This window comes from Arachis duranensis, chromosome 2 (assembly GCF_000817695.3).
Source record: "Arachis duranensis cultivar V14167 chromosome 2, aradu.V14167.gnm2.J7QH, whole genome shotgun sequence".
Classification (NCBI taxonomy): domain Eukaryota; kingdom Viridiplantae; phylum Streptophyta; class Magnoliopsida; order Fabales; family Fabaceae; genus Arachis; species Arachis duranensis.
This window is the reverse complement of record NC_029773.3, coordinates 89,648,819-89,655,082: the sequence shown is the minus strand read 5'-3', so window position 1 is coordinate 89,655,082 and position 6,264 is coordinate 89,648,819.

The window sequence follows — 6,264 nt, the reverse complement described above, 5'->3', positions numbered from 1 at the left end:
TGACTTTGAAAATTTATATTATTTATTATTGTAAGAGTTTATAATGATTAAAAAAAATAAACTTGAAGTAAAGTCAAGAGGGAAAACGCAGGTGTGGTTGCACTTTTCGGTGAAAGGTGATGAATAAAGTGTGACTTTTAATTTCTTTTGTTTTTGTTACAATGTTTTTTGTCTTAAGAAATTGCAGGAATCCGGAGGAATTGCAGTGCTTTTAGGGGGTTTGTAATAATGACTAGGGAAAGCTATTCACATAAACATTATTATCATCATAAACTAGCTCTATTATGTGTAAAGCAAAGTAGAAATTAATAGGATGAGTTGGATTACATGATTATAATGAGAAGTTGAGAACCATGCTATATTATATTATAGATTAGATTATTTACTAGTTATTAATTAATTTAAGTATTAAAATATTCAATTTAATTTTATATATATATATATATATTTTTTTGGTGACTATATTTTTATTTTATTTATTTAGTTAATAGATTATATTTTATATTAATAGATTTGGAGTTTTTTTTTATCTTTAATAATAAAATTGTGGTAGTAAAATGAAATTAAATAATTTTAATAGTAACCATAATATAATTTTATACCATTTTTAGAATAGTGCAATAGAAAATTCATAAAAAATTGTATAGATGTTTAGAGATTTATATTTTTAAAATGGATATGATTGTCTTTTTAAAAAGATATAAAAATAACTTTACAATCTTAATATTTTCATAAATTTGAGCTCACTTAATGGGTTGATGTTAATTTTGGCCTAGCAATTGAAGTTTAGTGCAGTGTATGTATCTTCCTCCATGAATAAATAAGGGAAGTGTTAGGTAATTAATAATTTTTTTGCATAATATGAATAATTATTAATTAAATTAAAATATACTACATTTTTAAATTATCAATCTAAATCTTAATATTAGAATAATTATTCGCACACCTAATTAAAAAAATATTCAATATATTTATTGTTCACATTATTTAGTATTTTTATTACCTACATATTCTTTTTCAATAATTAAATACACACATTCTTTTTAATAAATAAATATCAGGCACATATGATGGCATGGTTCTGACATAATAACTTAAATGAAATGTGACAACTGTTGGAATAATAATAATGGTCATAATGAGGCCATCAAAATCTTTTCTTGTAGTAGGTAACCAGGATTTCGTTATTTTTTTAAGGAAAAAAATATTTTTATACCTTTTGTATTAACTATTATAGATACAACTTTTTGTTTCTTAAAAGAAATTAAAGCTTATTCTTTCTCTACTGAATTCATACTTGTGTAAATATTGTAATATATGTTCATAATTATACCAATATTCTCATTAATCTTGTCAAAAAGCCTATCATTAATAATAATATTATGTATATTATATAATTAATAGAAATAGAGTAATATTAATATTATAATTTTACTATTAGAATAATATTTCAATAAAAATATTATTTTAAGAACGCGTGTCGTCTCTGTAAAATTATTTATTTCTAGATGGGAAGACAATATTCTCTTTAGTTGTCATTTATTGTGTACTATTCTTGATTGGCAGATAACATTATTATTATGCATGTGAAAATTATGTGATTCATAATTAGAAAACATCATCACTAATAAATTCTTTTGATATATATATGTTCAGGAAATTTTCTTCACTGTTATCACTTTTTGTTTGTTAATTCTGTTTCTGGGAAGCATCAATTTATATAAAGCAAAGTCACAGGCTTTTACAGCTTCACCTTCCAGGGAATTACACATGTCCACATTGCAGGTGGCCCTATTGCTCTGAAATTTATTACTACAGTCAAATAGTAATAATTAATAGAAACTAAAAAGTTTATTGAAAAATCAACTTCTAAGGATTAGCCAATTAATTTGTATAAATGTTAAAAATTTAAATTCGTTAGCAATAAATTCTTAAATAAATTTTAGATTATGATAAATTAATTTTTAGTTTGTTACAAAATAAAATAAAAGGTTTCTAAAAGTATTTCACTTATATATCTTCATTGTGTAAAATTCTTTTACTCTTTGTATTAACAATAATTGATAAAAATAAAAAAAAAACATATACTTAATACTTGATAATAATTTTTCAAAAAATTATACTTGATAATTCGTCTCTTAAATCTTAATTGTTATAAGTCTAAATTTGAGTTTGAAGAACTAAAAATAAAGAATGCTATTATTTTTTATGTTATTTCATTTAGGTCAACCAGATTACTTAAATTCTTAATAATAAAATTTGAATATAATAAAAAAAAGTCTTAAAAACAATGCTTTTAGTATTTTTCTTTTTCTTTTTTTTTTCTTTAAATCTGACTTCAAAGTGGACCAAATGCATCAAAGCTGAAGAATGAGATCCCAAGACAACATGATGCTTTTGTTAGGCCCAAAACATTTATGTGTGATGAAAAAATGAAAATTCTATCATAGTGTTTCTTTGTCTAATGATGCCATATTGAAAAATATTTGTTTGATTAAGGCACAACATATTATTCTTGTATGTAGTTTGGAGACACAGGAATCTCAACTCTATTAATTTGTGAGATTTTGTCTAAAAATTGATAACATAAGAATTCATATCAACACATAATGTCCAAGCTAATTAAGTAAACATAATAACTTTCTTTAATAAGAAAAAAATAAAGTGATTTGTTTTGGTCCTGGCTAATTATTAAGTTACACTAATACTTTATAGTTATAGCCCTATCATCACTATCATAAAGATCAATTATAAAACGGATGTATGAAGAATCAATCATGGGCCTTGCTGCATCATTTGGAAAAAAAAAAAAAAGAATTGTTTCTCCTTTGCAAGAAAATTTTCATACTTGAATGTTAAATTAGATTGTGTTCTGAACATTTATAATAAAATAACACTTTATGAATAATATTGGATTGTAATTTTATTTTGAATAATATATAAATAAAAAATTATTTGTATGCTAAAATCAACTACTAAATTTTTAATGTGTATTTTAATATATATTTTATACTAGCCACTAATTATGGTGATTAATTTTAATGTATTCGTGAATGTTATCCAATTTTCTCTAAATTAAAGGATAAGTGGTGAAAATAATAAAGCTCATAGTTTATGTTGATATTTTGTAATGAAATATGTAAAAAAAGTAGACATGTGATAGTTGTTGGAATTAATTCATGTATTAGGAGTTTATGACTTTATGGATAGTTGGGTTTTCTTTACATACAATTTGTTTAATTTGTGAGCTATCATAATATAATTCAATAACAATAATCATATACGAAATTATAAGGGATAAGTATTATTTTGGTCCCTCACGTTGAGGGTCGGAATTAAACTTATTTTTGGTGTATATTTTGATTTAAAATCATCTTTAATGTGTTTTTTTATATTAAACTCGTCCTTTTAATTTTTTTTTGGACAAAAATACCCTCCACTACCATCAGCATTTTTACCTCCATCACCACCAGCACCTTTACTCCCATCACCAGCACCACCAGCACCAGCACCTTTACCTCCACCGCCAAGAAAAACAACATCAATAAAATCAACACAAATTCAACAAATCCACAAATCAGAAATTCAACAAATAAATCAACACAAATTTAACAAATTCAGAAATAAAAAATTCAACAAACGAACCCAAATTCAACAAATCAAGAAATAAAAAAATTCAACAAATTAATCCAAATTCAACAACCAAATCAAAATTAGAAGAGAGGCAGTCACAAATGCAGAAGCAGAAGCAGTCATAGAATCAGAAACAGAAACTCAAGCAGAAGCATATGCATAAGAAGAAGATACTGATGCAGAAGCCGAAGCTGCAGAAGCAGATGCAGCAGAAGAAGCAGATGCAGCAGAAGAAGAAGCAGAAAAAGCAGATGCAAAACCACCGGCGCTTGGCCACCTATCCCCAGCGGCGGCGACAGAGCGTCCAGGGACCGGCGACGCACTCCACCCTCAGATCCCTCTCTCTCCTCGGCCACCCATCACCCGTGGACCAGCTCAGCCTCGGATCCCTCTCTCTCTCCTTCGTGCGCCGCCCTCCTCGCGTCGTTCTCCTCTTCCCGGCGACGGTCCTCCCTTCCACCGGCGCTCCCTCTCTCTTTCCCCTCTTCTCTTCTCCCCCGTCGCAGCCCTCTCCTTTCTTCTTTCTTCCGGACGATTTTAATAAAAAAAAACACGTTGAGGATGATTTTAAATAAAAATATACACCAGGGATAGATTATTCCGATCCTCAACGTGAGGGACCAAAACAGTACTTATCCCAAATTATAATGACACCATTGCCTTTTCATATTTATTTTTTTAAATGATGGTATCAACTATCAAACAACCATATTATTCATACATGCATACAAATTAAACTCTTTTAATTTTAATTTATAAATCCTAAACTCCTATTAATTAAACTTTTTATTGAATTAAACAATATAATGTATCAATTTCCTTATTAACTGTAGTCCATCATTATTAGTCACGCACGAAGTTAATTTTTCAGTGAAACACGCAGCATCTTATTAAGTTAAAAATAAAATAAAATACTTAATTCACAGGATGGTGACAAAGATTTTCAATTAATTTTCTTGTTCTCTTCTGAATCTTGATCCACAATTTGCCTGAAATCATGCAAAGACGTATTCAATGGGGGCAACCATGTCTCCACTAGTGCAAGACAAGCATGCATTTGCAGGCAAGAATTACATGGACCCACCACTCTATTTATATTTTCATATATAATTATATATAAATATAAGCATTTAATTTTCATATAGTGCAAATAGTTTTATACAAACGATATCACATCAATAAAAATTATTGATTTTGAAATAAACATAATACTTTTTTTAATCGTGTAATCGTGTTATCATTACATTAAACTAAACTTCAATTATAATGATTTATATATTATTTGTTTCATATTTTCTGATTTGATGGAAAACTCCTCTGACCAATGAGCTAGTTATATTGTAACATTACGTAAATCAATAATGTTAAAGAGAAAAAAAAAATCTAAACTTTAGCAACAATAATAAATATTAAATAAAATAAATTCAAATTTTTTTGGTTAAATTTTTTTTAATAAACTACTAAAAATATATTCGAATAATTTTATTATTAATAAAAATATATTCAAATTTTGTTATCAAATTTTTAGTAATTTATCATTTTTTTATTATCAAATATATTCGTAGGTAAATTATACATGAAACACTAATAACTCTATGATTGCTATAGTTACATTACTACATATCTTAATGTAATTATTGGCCATATATTAAATTCTTGTCATGAATTGTATACGTCCATCACCTCTCTTGTGTCCAAGTATTTTCTTCACTTTGGCTTGATGGATTAAGGCTATGATTTGGTGTGTTATTCAACTTAGCTAAATTAACCACATACATAATTTTTTTATTCCTCAAGATTAAAGATTAATTCACCGTATAAAATTGAGTTTAATTTAGAGTTTGTTGTTGGCTAATAAATTACTACATATATACACAAAACAATATTCAAATCCTGACACTTACTTAAACAGACTAGTAAAATAACCTGAGATTCAATGCACTAGAAAAATTAAACATTTTTTTTTTTTATCTTGTTAACCAAGATATTTTTGTAGTAAATTTTAGTTTGATCTTTTTTTAATATTCAAATTATTATTTTTTCCACTTCAAAAAAAAATAGTTATGAAATCAAAAGAAGTTGCAAGTGTGTTTAGTTCCCCAAAATAACAAATACTTATTTATCTTTATGTGCTTTTTAATTCCTTTTAGAATATACGTACGTGACAATGACATAGTTTATTGCCTTTTCTTGTGAGAGGAAAAGTTAAAAGGAAAAGGGAAACAATATAAGTTAATCGAATTTTTAAGCCTCCCAATATAAAGGTTTATGAAATTAAAACATTCCCGCCCTTAGTTTTACTCAAACTTCACATTCAATAAATAATGAACTAAATATTATGAAATATGAACATGCTTCATTTCAAAAATAAAACAGTGATGATATTAAAGAAAAATTACTAAACATTTGGTGTTGCCGTTGTACATGTTTATTTTTGTCAAGCTTTTTTTTCTGTTCAAAAGTTTAGGTAAACAAGTCACCAAAAAAAAAGTTTAGGTAAACTAGACATGGATCAAGGCATCAAGGTCATGGTTCCGAACCTACGACCCTGGAAGTAGGCCCAAAGAAATTTAGGAAAGTAATTAAAAAAACCATCAATTTATGAACCCAAAAAAAATCAAGTAAAAGAAT